General features: G+C 40.8%; 1 long non-coding RNA gene across 2 annotated transcripts in view; it reads left to right on the top strand.

The window, feature by feature from the left end:
- The window catches only part of LOC147597872 (uncharacterized), a 51,761-nt gene that overhangs the window by 13,516 nt on the left and 24,313 nt on the right, over positions 1–13,932 (top strand). The window contains exons 4-7 of one of the 2 annotated variants that reach the window (XR_015261056.1): positions 9,306–9,372; positions 10,787–11,000; positions 12,870–12,946; positions 13,041–13,103. This is a non-coding gene — a long non-coding RNA (uncharacterized LOC147597872). Of the gene's footprint in view, positions 1–9,305; positions 9,373–10,786; positions 11,005–12,869; positions 12,947–13,040; positions 13,104–13,932 lie in introns of both variants that reach the window. The other variant, XR_015261055.1, reaches the window with a different exon arrangement.

The raw sequence follows: 13,932 nt of genomic DNA, 5'->3' as shown, positions 1-13,932 counted from the left end.
TAAGACCTTGAATCTTATTACTAACTGCTTCCTCCATCTACGCAAAAAAAAAGAGCTAACAAGGAACTTCCAAAATGCTGCCCCTAGGTTTTCTGGAGGTGAAGGTCGGCTCCTCCGGGGTGTTCTCTCTCCTCTTTTATAGGCAGTCACTCTTCTACAGACTCTCACAAGTCTAGATGGCACGAGATGGATTTGGCTCTTAATTCATGTAATGTTCTGAAGTACCCCATGGGCCTTTGCACTGGATGAGGAAGGAATTTCTGGTTGCTAAAGGGGATTTGTTCTTGTGTAGCCTGTAAGAAAACAGCCTCGCTTCTGATTATTGAGCCACTCTGTTTGGCAAGAGTGAGTATATTTCTACAAAAAGTGCCATCAAGACATTGTTACCATTCAAAATCAATACAGTTTGGGACTTGTTTTTAGTAATAATTAAAAAAAAAAAAAGAATAATTACATGGACCTTTATTTTAAAAACAAAACCAAAAACAACTTCCATTACAAAAGCTAAATGAGATAAATAACCCTGACAGAGCGAGAAGGCGATCTCACTAAATTGAATCCAGTCAATTTTGTCATTCACAGCGCTAGAGGCAATTTTAGTCAGAGTGTAAACGTAATGGAAAAAACATATTCCTGAAGCTGACTTACAGACCTCTGTATTTGGGCCCTTAATGATGATAAATCAATGATCTAGAAAATAAAATGCCTTTTCTATTAACCAGATGGGCACAGAAATTCTTCTCAGACTTTGAGACTTAAGCACCCAAAATTTTCAATTAGCGTTTCACATCCCACTACCTTATAATTATAAGTCATTAAATTGGAACATAGTGCAGACACACATATATAAACTGTCTTTCTCTTGCTGTCTCTCAATAAAATAATGTCTGTCTGCTGATTGATACAGTTCTTTAACTCAGCTGAGGGATTCTCTGCTAACATCATAAGAGATGCACTGAAGCAGAACTCTGAAATTGAATTACAACCTTTGTATTGAGTCAAGGAGCAAAGCTGTGATTGTGAGGTCCTGCCTCTGCTATTTTTTCCCTATAAGTTCAACTCCCACAGACTTTTATTGTGCCCTGAGGAGCTTCTTACCTCCAGTACCATCCTGTTAGCTGCCTGGCGTGGTCTGCCTTCATTTGCCCCTGTGGTCACAGACAATTGCTTCTGAATGGCTGTGCCCAAACCGGAGCAGAAAAGAGGGCAGAGAGATTTGTGTACGTTCAGATTTCAGAGGTGTCATCCCAGCTGTACCACCTAAAGGATTTTGCTGGGCTGAAGCAAAAGGCATGAGTCAATTTCTGTGAAAACATTAATGTTTTGCAAGTTGTGTTTGTTTTACAAGGCATCTCATGATAGTTTATCTACAGTGCAGTGGTTATTCCCTGGGCGTTTCACTACTGCTGTGCTTAATGCAGTAGGCAAGATACTTGCTCGTGGAAATTGTTTATCCTGGGCAATCTGTGTGCACAGAACCAGACAACAGAGAACATACAGAGGAGGCACAGCTTCAGAATTTGTGCTTCCAGTAAGCTGGAATTATTGAGGTCTCAGTTTAAACCTGAAAGGGAAAATAGCAGGGGAAATGGAAACTTAAGATGATTGAAAAATGTCAGAATTCTCTGGAAATAAGAGGGGTGACACTGTCCGTAGACCTTCCTCTGTTTTCAGCTTTGTAGTACATTTAAGCTTCCACATGTTTGACGATGGGTATAAAGCAGGGTATAAAGTCACTTTTTATAAGTGACTGTCACAACCTTACAGTTTCCTGTGTATAATGACAGTGGGGTTGCATTCCAGTTTTGTTTTCAAATGTGTAAATAATGCTTATCCTTATGACTAGAAGGTTAACTTCATGATAAGATAACAGCCTTGGATATTATTCTTAATGAAGTGCTGTTAAACTCTAGATATTTAACTACATCATATTTATGTTGTAATTATTCCTACTTGCTTGGTGCATTTCCAGTTACATAAATTAGTGGCAATTTCCAAAAGGCTCAAACAAATGCATTGTGTACTGTAATCGCTGGGTAATTGCAGTGTAATTATATGGTTATGAAATATAGTCCAGTATAACTTTTCTCTTGTTTTGGCTTTTTTTGGTTTTTTTTCCACTACCCAGAAGCAAGGCTCCTGTATAGACTTCATGACCATGCCTTGTGCCTTTCAGGCAGAGGGCCTGTGAATACCAGAAGTGTTCAATCAAGGCTTCCTATGGATTTATCATCGTGGTTAATTGACTTCAGCACCAAAGAGACCACAGATCTGATGAAAGCTTTTCTGGGCCTGGGCCTTTGGTGGCTAATGAAATGCTGTCATCTTCCTTCTGTCAGGACACTTGCTGCACGTCTTCGCTTACGTTTACCTGTTGACAAGAATTCTATGGGGATTTTATTATCTGGGTCTCCTGCCCCTTTGTCACGTTTGACCAAGTTGTCTGAAATTTATCTGGAGACTCAAAGACACACATCAAGACATAAAATCAGCGTAAAGTGTTATTTTCATGGGAAACAAGGCTAAAAATCTGTGTATTTTCAATAAAGCCGTAGGCAGAAGAGTCCATTTAGACTGATTTTTATCACCTGTTCTAAAACTTTAATGCAGCTTCAGGAATAAAATGTTCTAGTCTGACTATGTACCAATTAGGGTAATTGAATTACTAATGAAGTAAAAATATTTGCTCTGTTCCATGTGCTCAGAGACATGTTCACAGGTATGTGCTCATTCCCCTTCATTAAATACTTTGTCTTCCTCAGTTATTTTTTAACATAAAACCATGTCCTTTGAAACTTTCACTGTGCCTCTTTAAACAGCCCTTCTCTTTCTTCTGTTCATCGCTGACGAATGTTCCCTCTTGTGTGCCCTGCAGTTTTCAGAACCTGCTGGAAAGCTGTTTCTGTGCATCTTGCAGACCGTAATGGCTACGAATATGGAAGGAACTCCCTGTGTGCCTTCCAGATGTCTTAACTAGATGGACAGCTCTCCCTTTATTCTGAAAATCCGTCCTTGGTAGGCATGGGGGATTATGTTTGTGCTGGTGTTTAAGTCCAGAAGATCAGATAGGGTGCATGTAGCATTGGAAGGGCCAGTCTCTGAGATGGTCCAGTAAATATTACTGCAACATCTTTGTGCTTTAATTGATGTATTATCTGGTTAATCCTGAGAACTTGCTAGAGCAATTAGGTTTTTTCCAAGTCTAGCCAGGAATAGCCACAGCCACATTTTTATAGGGCTGTCAGTCCAAGCTTTGATGTTCTAATTCTGCACACACAGAATCCTGGGGGGAAAAAAAAAAAAACCTATTTTGGGAGCAGTCAGGCATGAAAAGCAAAAGGTTGTTGTATCTGAGCTAATAGAAGAGACCTAACACAGAAAGCTGATAGTTCAGGGTGTTAACTTCTGATACTGTACACAGAAACATATCTTGAATTTCTATTCCCCAATATGTTTTCACATATGGTTGTACTTTACATGGCATTTTTGAAAATGCCTTCTACACTGCTCCTTCAGGCTTCTTCAGATATTTGTTTTACTATCTTCTGACAAGCAAGCACTGAGACATTTCTGCTTGCCAAGCTGCCTCTCACACGAGGGAGCAGGGAACTTGCCTCTCCGGTTGTGGGAGCTCTGGCTGCTGTGTGGCAGTAGAAGAGCCTGTGGGCTGCTCTAGGTTACAGACTTCTTCCCTTCCTACAGCTGTAAAGCTGTCAAGCAGGAGCCTTACTGGTTTTAACAGCAGCTGAAAATTTTCTCATGCCAACTTCTGTACTTTTTTAAAAAAAACTGTTTAAACAACACAAAATGCTTGACTACTAGGAAACCCTTCCTCCAGAAATCTCAGCTTTTCGAGATCTGAAAAGAGGAGGTTAGAGTCATAGAATCACAGGACAGTTTGGGTTGGAAGTGACCTTTAAAGGTCATCTAGTCCAGCCCTCCTATTTCATATTTCTTTTTTTTTTTGTCTTTTCCCTCCTCCCCTCATTTCACTCATATATTTTCTATGGATAAAAATCATCTGGGGCCTTATTCTCTTCGTTTCTAAACATCAGGTGCACTTGGGAATGGGCAGGATAATAAAATAATCCTGTTCTGTATTGATTGAGCCATAGTTCCTTTATCTCTGTGTCTGACTGCAGTAAATCCAGCAGAAACATTTCCCTCAAAGCCTTACTAATCACCTCACCTCCCTATGTTAGCAGACACAAATAAATTAATAAAACACTTTGTTCTGGTGACCAGCTGACTGTAACTTCTCAGCGATGATAATGTGGAGATGTACTTGATTTCCAGGTCTCTACACCTGTAATGTTGTGATTACCATATCAGTCAGATAATTATTTCTCAGAGCTGTTGACACTTATATCTTGGCTTTGACGCTATCTGATCTGGCTTTTGCAGAACAGGGCTGACTTTAGAGAGATTGTTTCGCTTGAGCGATGACTTGAGCGACAAGGAGGTCACACTACAGCAACTCGCTGCCACTGATGCTTGTCCAGGTCTGTACTGGGCTCAGCAAAGGCTTTTCCCAGTACACGCTGACAGGACAGTAGTGGGTCAGCGGGGAAAGGTCTAGGCATCCTAAAAAGCACTGCCAAGGGACTATTTCTTAGATCAAAAACAAAATGAAAGCCCAAGTACCTTCCCGGGACAGTTCCTGCAGCAATGAGGTGGCCCTTTCCAGTGAACAGCTAAAGCATCCGTAGTGCAAATGAAGAAATCTTTCTACTGACACGATTTGATCCTGAATTTCTGTTTGTGCAACTTCTATTAAATAAGAGAAAAGCAGAAGCTTTGAAAAATTTCAGCAAAGGCAAGAAAATTTCCACTCCGTCTGTAATTCCAAACCTGCCTGCTGAAACAGCAATTAGAGATATTTTTACAATAAAATTTCCTCATCATGTGGATGTCCAGATGGGCAGGCTTTTTCTCCTCATGCTTAATGTAAATTAGAGTAGGGAGCTGGTAGGCAAGGCTTCTGGGTTCCATTTCCAGCTTTACCACTTATTCCCTGTGTGACCTATGAGTAACACAGTTATTTGAGCTTATGCTTTGTTTGTAAAATTGAGATAATTATATTTTTCCTCAGGGAGGAGAAGGGAGCTATGCTGAGGAATAAATTAGACAGTTAGGGTAGGAGAGACTTCCAAAATTCTGAATGCTACCCTGGTTCCCCCAGCCGTTTCTAATGCGGTTATGTTATGAACATGGTATTCCACAAAACCAGTAACCCATGTGAGTTTATAATCTAAGGGTTTAATAATGCAAAGACTTAGGCATTTAATGGGAAAACACATAGTTAATGTTAAGCTTGTTCCTAAGCCTTTGTAGGGTGGAGTGCAGAGAGACACGGAGGGTAAGAATGGTTTGTAGAATGATTGAGTGGTTGGTTAGAGTATTAACGGGCTCGCGTCTGGCTAGTTCCACTTGCCAAGGTTTGACTGTGCTTTGCTGTTTGTTTCTGTTTGCAACACGGTTTGAGAAGATACAACCAAAAATGCTACTAAGGTTATCCTGCATTGTCATAAAGTGGAGCGTGTAGAGTAGGAATCTGGGGCCTTGAGCTTTCTCTGAACTTAGTGGGAAGCGAAAGGTGTGCAGAGCACAACTCATCCCATCTGAAGTCTCTGCTTTGGTTATGGAAGGAGCCTGGAGTAATCAAGATGCTAATGTGGTCACCTCAAGGAACTGCTGAAGCTAAGGAGTGATAAGTGCAAGGCGATATCTATAGAATAACAGACTTTATTTTTTTTCCCCCCATCACTTTCTTAAAAGCAAGTGACTGTTAGAAGCCAATGCAAAATGCCTAGGAAGAGAATATGCTCCTGAGGTAGGAAGCGGGCACACACTGTTAATGGCAAGGTCCTGTCGTATTCAGAGACGCAGGCTGCCATTCACCTGCTTGTCACAAGGAGGAAATATTAGAGGAAGATCTTCAGTGGCACATGCAATTTGTATTGCAAGGCTGTGAGAGCTGAGCGGTAGCTAGCCTATCCTTGGGTTTTTGAAAGCCTCCTTTAGTCCTTGAATTAGAAACAACAAAAAACCCCTTACAGATATGCACACGTGTGTGCACACACGCACACTCCTTTCACCAGCGTTGAAGGGAATCTTCTATGTCTTTTAATGAGTCTTTTAAAATGTGCTTGTGCTTCTTGATTTCCTTGGCCTCATAAGGGTAGAAGCCAAGAGAGGTATTTCATCATTCATGTGCCATGAATAAAACGGCTGTGGAAGTGGAATTTTTTTTTGTCCAAAAAAAAAGCATTTGGTTAATAATATTCTGCACATAAGCTAAGCTGGACAAACTGTGTAAAACTGGGAAGTTATGAGTGTGCCAGTAGCACAGGATTGCTGCAAAGGTGTGTGATACAGCCCTCAGCTGCTCTTCACCTCTATCTGATGGATTTTCTCTTCAAAGGAAGTAAAGCTTCAAAAATCCCTTCCTACAAAACTCACCTGCTATGTTCTAGCTTTTAATGAGCTGCATGGCAGGTCAGAGGGAGGTCCCTCGTGAGCTTTTTCCAACTGCTCCCTCGCACACAGTGGGTCGGATTATGCCTCCTAAGGAAACAGATTTTTCATACAGACTGTAGAAGGGCTGTCTTCCCTGAACTTCCCTCTGTCTCTCATGTTTTAAATTTGATAAATTCAGCCACAGTGTGTGTTATTTATACACTCGATGTATAAATATACCCTGACTTCCATACAACCTCTCTTTATCTCCAGAGATCTAGGGCCCTGAAAGAAAATATTATTCTTTGCCAGCGGCACATAAGCATCAATTTACAGAATTTTTCATAAATAAAGTCTTCCCAAGGGCTGCATTATTGATTTACTTTTGACCTAGCACAGTACTAGCATCATGATCAGAAAAGGCTACTCTCAAATGGAGAGGTTCTGGTTTTCCTTTAACTTTGTTATCAAAACATTCGCTCTTTCCGAGCTCTGTAATAAAGCAGCCTACCTCTGGCAGAGATAAATTTTGTTTGTGATCTGAGTTGTGTCTCTGATTATGGAGACCTGAGTGCCAGAAAGTCATAAAAAGTTCCCTGTGGTCATGAAGTTCCCTCTAGTTTGCTTATCTTGCACTAATAATCTCTTCTTTCCCACATTTTTCTGCCTGTTAACCACAGTCCATTGAATTATCCAGTCCCTGCGAGAAGCTCTGGCAGTCCTTCTGTATCTTATGAGTTGTTAGGACTGCATTTCCTTAACCGTAATAAACCAACATGCAGTGTTTACCGGAGTAATAACGGATTGTACAGACGGAGATAAGCTCCTGTCAGGAAGTGTCTGTAAAGCACAAGCAATTCCAGTGCTTGTTCTTTATGTTTCTGACATTGTTGGTGGAATTTCAATTTTGTATCCTGCAAATGCAGGCGGTGCTTGCGGTAGTTATGTGCTACTGAGATAGCACCCGGGGCCTTCTGAGTAGAGAAGCATCCTTCTTTCTATTTCCTTGTCGGTAATAGCAGGAGACAGGGAGAACAACCCTGCTGTGCAAGGTGCTGTACCAAAGAAAGCGATGCCATGCAGAACTCAGAATTTTAAGAAAGCTACAGCAAGGTATGAGAATAACGAAAAAATGGGACTAACTCGGAGAAGGGGCTGTAAGAGCTAAACTGATAGCAGTGAATGGTGAACAAGTCATAGACTCTGCCTCTGCAGTGAGAGTAATTAATCTTTTTCAGTAAAGATTCATCCTGCAACAAGCACAGAATTACTTTTGATATTTGGAAATAGGCGAAACATTTGTGAGCACCTAAATTCAGGGGGCAACACTCTCAGTCCATGGGCATTGAAAGCAAGTTACTCGAACTGAACGAAGATTTGCACAAGTCACAGTGTGTTTCTGTTTCAGTTCACACTGGGTGAAGGGGAGCATAATCTTGCCAGGTTGTGGTCTCGAGTAAGTATCACTTCCACTGTCATTACTTTTGCTGTTGTTTTTATTATTTGTTATGGTGGTATATAAAGAAGTTTTAGTGCTGAGGAAAGACTTGCTCTTGGCAGCAGCTGGACAAAAAGAGAACAAGAACACAGTCGTTGCCTCAAAGCATTTTTATGTCAGTTCTGTCGTCCTCTCTCAAGCCACAGATATTTAAATCGAGTCATGGGACCATTTTATCACTTAACACAACTTTTTCAAGTCTCCGATTTGTTTTCATAGTAACGTATTGCTGCTGCTCCTCTGACTTGGAATATGTCAGTCTCTCTCTTATCTTTGAGATTAGCATATGTTGGGTAGGGAGGATATTAATTCATTCCTTTATTTGCCACAGAAACAATGGAGCAAGTCTTACATTTTCCTCAGAGCCTGGAAAATTTTATGACTTTTAGGGATTCTTCAGCAAATTCTAGAAACAGATGATGCCTTTGCACCTACTCTTGTGGAACTGAAGTTTTCTTGCCCTCTCCTACTGATCTGTCTCAAATGTCCTGTGAATCATTAGAGTACTGGAGAGTACTAGTGGAAAGCACATGTCAGATCAAGACTAGTTGACATTTCATGTAAGACTTTCCTATCAAGAGAATGAAAATAGAAAATTTCTCTGAGATTTGCTATTACCCTCTCCTGACTCTCTAGGCCTTCGCCTTTCCCTGTGCAGCAGTGATTGCTCTCAGCGTTAATGGCATGCTGTGGACAAAACTCATACCTTTTTTTTTTTTTCATATTCCAACCATGTAATCAGTTGGAGTTCTGCTTCAAAAGGGGAAACTAGTGAAGTATCAGCTGGTTTCTTTGCTGTCAGCCCTTCTCTATCAGGATATTTTATGCTGTTTGTCAGCACGGTTTCTGAACACTTGTGGCCTCTCCTAAATTTGCTGATGTTTCTTGTGGTATAGTTTGCATAATTTGTGCAATGGGCTTTTCCATAGAATTGAGAGCCACAGGTGATTCAAATGCAAGGGCGCCTCCAGTTTTCATCTCCTCTCCTCTCCATCAGCATGCTGTTTATAGAGGCAAAGCATATCTCTATCAATCTTCCTTACAACTCCCCTTTGCTTTGCTCTTTGGACCATACCCTAGGGCATAAAATAGTGTGGAGTGTTACATATTTTGTGTGCTAATAAGCAAAAGAAAAACAGAAAAAAAGCAGCAACAACCTGTGCAATAATTTGTTCCAGCATGTGCTGTAACATTATTAGCTGATTCCTTTGGAAAATTACCACCAGTACAGCTTTGCTGACTTGCACATGTATAATGTATAAACGGAGCCATCAAAGTTTAATGCACCCTTAGCAATCTACTTCCTTACACTGCCTGTGACATGAGTTTCATTTTTTTGTCTCAACAGTTTATCACACTCTGCGTGACACCAGTGTAATATAATGAAGTGCAACTCAGCTATGCCATCCACAGAGGTAATTCTTTTTCCTCTTGTTCACTTTTCCACCACGACATACAAGACTCATTGATGGGGTTTTTTTTACAGCCTTATGTGGTCGGGCAGCCTCTCTGGATTTATCCTTAGTACTCCAGTAGTGCCTACAGGCCCTAACCAAGGTCCAGGTTTCTTCTCTCCTAAGACTTCATAATTACATTCACACACAGAGTGTAGTCTTTGCCCTAAGGAGGTTGTGATTGAAACAGACAGAACTAAGGGGATGCAAAGGTGAAGTTATTATGCACAGCAACAAGAGATTAACAAAAATGAGCCTAGATATTTTATTACCTGGATCTTCTGTGACCACCAGATCATGCTTTGTCTGAATTTTTCTTAGTATAAGAGAGAGTGAATCAGAATGGATGATAATATGGAGAGAAGGAAGAGATTAACAGCAAAATATGAAGTCACCTCGGTGAGAGAAATACAAGGCTGGAGTTCCAGCTTAGATTTAGATTTCTGACAGAGGCGTTTGTAGAAATCTGAATACCATGAATGAGTGACACAATTAGAAGCCTGTGTGGCAGATTAGTTCTCAAAGCCACAGTCTTCACATTTCAGGAATACATTCATCCATCCCTGGAGAGTGCACAGTTCCTTCTGTACACGTAGAGAAAAAGGAAGAGATGCAGTAGGTTCTGTTTTAAGAGTTCACAGCAGAGTAGGGGAAAATTATGATAGGACTTAGCCACAGCCTCAGAAAAACCCAGGTTTGCAGCATAACTATGAGAAATCTGTGGTTTTGCGCACCTTTAGCCTGGAAGTCAGTAGTTCTATGGTTTTACTTGTGAAGGGAAACTCTAAGAGGAGAAAAAATGAAGTGGGTACATGAAAAGACATGCTTCAGCTTTGTAGCATCCAGAAGCCTGGACTGCTGAGCTATGTTGAATAAGCAGGCTGTTTCCAGAGGGAGATCATTATTATCTGTGGACTCGGTTGGTTTCAAAATTACCACTTTCAGTATAAGCATCAGGCATCACCAACAGATGACTGCATAACTTCAGATGTTTATCCTGTTAAATTTAAAGGCATTGCATTTAGCATCTTCCTGAGATGTGATGTATGTGTTAACTTATACTGTTGGGTCAATGTTTTCTTCTTTTTAGGCTGACATATCCAAGTGAACTCCAGACACTGTGATAATTATGTTAGGATTTTGAACCATGTATTTTTGGACTAAACCAGTCATTGACTTCATAGATTTCTGTACTTTCTTCCCTCTTGCAAAGAATTATGTTCTGCTGCAGCTCAAGAGCTCTTTCCATTATGTCAAGCCCCCTTATATTTTCAACCCCCCGGAGAGTTCACACCACTACTAATTTTTTTTTATAAGCCAGCAGGTTTTGATGTAATAAGGAGTAATTGAGTTTTCCAATTTGGATTTATTCCAGGATAATCCAATGGCTTTTCAAAATGGAACGGCGCTATTTCCATAAGGCTGGGATACAGCGTGGCTTCCTGCCTTTCATTGCTGTCCTCCTGTTGGCTGGAATCCTGCTGCTTTGTGCTGCAGACCTCGTATTGTTTGCCAGCTTGGAGTGATTTTGGAAGCAAGAAGGACTGTGTTCTCTTCCTGCTGCTGTCATGAAGTTATGAGCAGAAGCAGTCGGTAACCTTCATTGCTGATGCCTGTATTTCATGCTGCTTTTCTTAAATTTGTGTGAACCATTACATTTGGACCAGATGACCTTTAACGGTCCCTTCCAACCTAACCTATTTTCAGTGACTTTTTAAGCTATTCTTTTAGCTTACTCTAATTGCATTTACTTCATTCCTTGAAACCCACTGGTAAAGCGATAACAAGAAGAACATTTGCAAAGGTTACTGAGTGATGAAACTGCTTGGATTCATGGGTGCTAGTTGTAGAGCAGACTTGATAACTAATCTGGTGGCAGGGAATAGCAAGCTTTGGAGGCAGCAGCAGCAAAAAACTGTTGATCAAGAGGAGTTAAGAGAGGAAAAGAGGAGGACAAAATTATTCCCTTAGTAAGCAGATCTGTGAAGTAGGCCTGAACCTGATTTGGAGCCCACCACCCAAGGGCAAACAGCTCTGTAGGCTGTGAAAGTGCTGGCAGTGCAAGGAAACAGCAATACCTGTGAGCTAAGAGAAAGGCAAGCAGGAAAAAATGTTTCTTTGTCCTCTTCCCACTACCCATTATTAATTTTAAACATTAACCTTTTAGGGAAGTAGAAAACAATCATACATACTGGAAAGAAAAATTGGTTTGGTCTTTTCTGTAATGGTTTTCTCAGCTGCAAGAAAACATGAAAATTATTTTTAAAAACAAAGCCAGGAGAAAGAAAAGCTGGGAGTAAGAGGAGCAGGAGATGGGTTTTCTTCTTTCCTTCAACACTTACTGGGCTACAGAAGAATCAGACAGATCAGATCAAACTCAGAAGCACAAAGCACTTGATTAATGTGAGGAGAAGAGTAAACTTTTCCCTGTGGGGAAAAGAGTAAACTAAACCAATAAGGTGACAGAAAACAGTTTTTTCCTTTTCAGGTTCCTTTTTATTGAGGTAAGTAATGGACATACTCTTTTCTCTTGGTGCTGTTGAGTACCTCGCCAGTTATCTCTTGCATATGTAGTAGCAGGAAGGAGAATGGGGTGAAATTTATACAACATGCCATTAATTACTGCTTACCCTTCTGTTTTGATGCCAGCAAGTGATGTTTTTCTAGTAGGTGTGCACCACAGGCACGGTAAATGGGCAAAAAGCCTGAAACAGTCTCAGTGCTGGAACAAAAATTGTCAGCTAAAAAAAAGCCCCAACAAACCTGTCGGAAGAAGTTTTATCAGAAGTCAAATAAATTCAGTTTATCTTTGTTCGCTTTCACTGATACCGTCACAGATTTTAGTTTAGTCAGGGGAAGCTGTGCTGTTCAGGTCTTGGGACATGCTCAGCATAAGCTGTAGCTGAGTAATGCCTGGAAGAGTTAAATGCCGTTAGAGAAGCGATCATGGAGGGAAAGAAAAGTAGAGGCAGTAGAAATCTGGGCCGTGTGTCTTTCAAGAGATAGAAGCTTAAGTATAAAAGGAGTGTCACAGTTTGAAAAGAAATGCCAAGCACCTAACAATGCTTCTTGAGGTTGTGGAGCAGAAATCAGGGCACTTATTTAGCATGTAACTGTACTGATTGGTGCTTGTTTTTGAAAGTCTGGGCTTTGAGGTATTACCAGGTGCAGGGGAGAGAAGTTCACATCCTGTCAGAGCAAAGCCAGTGGCATGGGACAGAGCCAGGTCAGTGCAAAGTAAACATAAGTGCGTTTTCCTCAAAAAGCTCTTGAATTACTCAGGTACCTACCACTACCTTTTTGAAGCAATTTAAGCACTTGCGAGTTAGTCACATGTTTTTGAAATGTTATTTGAGTGATTTACACAGCAAACCAGTAAAGCTAAAAGAGGTTCCATATCTGCATTTTACTTATCTACTTTGTTTCTTCTGTCATAAATTTGGGCTGACAACATCCAGGTGCTCCTGCAGAGAAAAAGCAGGCCAGTTTCTTCAAGGATTTTCTCTTCTGGAAACCTGGGAACAGCTATCCTACAGTAATACACTCAAGCCTTTGGAGGGCTAATAAATCAAATGGGTGGGTATGGGAGGTTAGCTCTGCTTCACTCATCAAAACTGATTTATTTATAGTGTCGCCTCTGAGAAGTACCTCCGTTCCATCATGGATCTTTGTGCTATGAGTCTCTCTACAGTGTATTTGTATTTTGTTATCTTGCGAGTCAGATACAGGAGATCAGGGCCCCTAGATTTCCTTCTTTGTTTTGCTGTCAGGATATCATGCTTTGCGTAAGCATTTGTCCTGTAGCTTTGAAAGCAATGCATTTTCCCTCCCTGGAGGAAACTGTAATGTTTAAGTAACTGAGCTTGCACTTCCAGCAAGGTTTATAGTTGGACTTGATGATCTTAAGGATCTTTTTCAACTTAAATGATACTATGATTCGATGACTGGACTGGATTCAGAAAGTTTGTGACCACAGACCTGCTCTTTGGTAGACTTTCTGGGTGAGCAGTTCATGCAGAATATCTCTAAATCAGAAGCAGCTTTAGGTTCCTAAGTAGGAGACAGGACTGAACCATCTTAGCACATATAACTCTTCGTGTGGTCTCTGTTCCCTCATCAGCTGCTCCCTGTGCATTTCATTCAGAAAATTTCCAGAAGCAAGTGTCTTTCTTATAAACTTGGTGCTTCTGACTCCCTCTGGATTTCTGAAGCTTCTCCCCACCTTTCCCTGGAGGACACAGCCTAAGTATCCATATACAACACGCACTCACCCTTATCTCAGCTGGGTCTTGTATGTTCTGCTCAAGCACTTAAAGATCCATAAGGAGGACAACATGCCAAGTTAAAAAAAATAAAAATTGTTAAATTGTACATAATAGGTGACTGTTGGGCTGCCTGAATCTGGCTAAAGGACTGTGCAATACAAAAAGGAACCTCAAGCCCTGCTGGTTTATTAACAGATTATAGAAGCTCACCAACATGCTATTTGGAGTATTTACCTCCTTTCTTTCATTGAGCCCG

The sequence above is a fragment of the Chlamydotis macqueenii genome, chromosome 24, assembly GCF_036417535.1.
Source record: "Chlamydotis macqueenii isolate bChlMac1 chromosome 24, bChlMac1.mat, whole genome shotgun sequence".
In the NCBI taxonomy this organism is placed as follows: domain Eukaryota; kingdom Metazoa; phylum Chordata; class Aves; order Otidiformes; family Otididae; genus Chlamydotis; species Chlamydotis macqueenii.
Note: the sequence above shows the minus strand (reverse complement) of the source record. Positions and strands in the feature narration are given on the sequence as shown.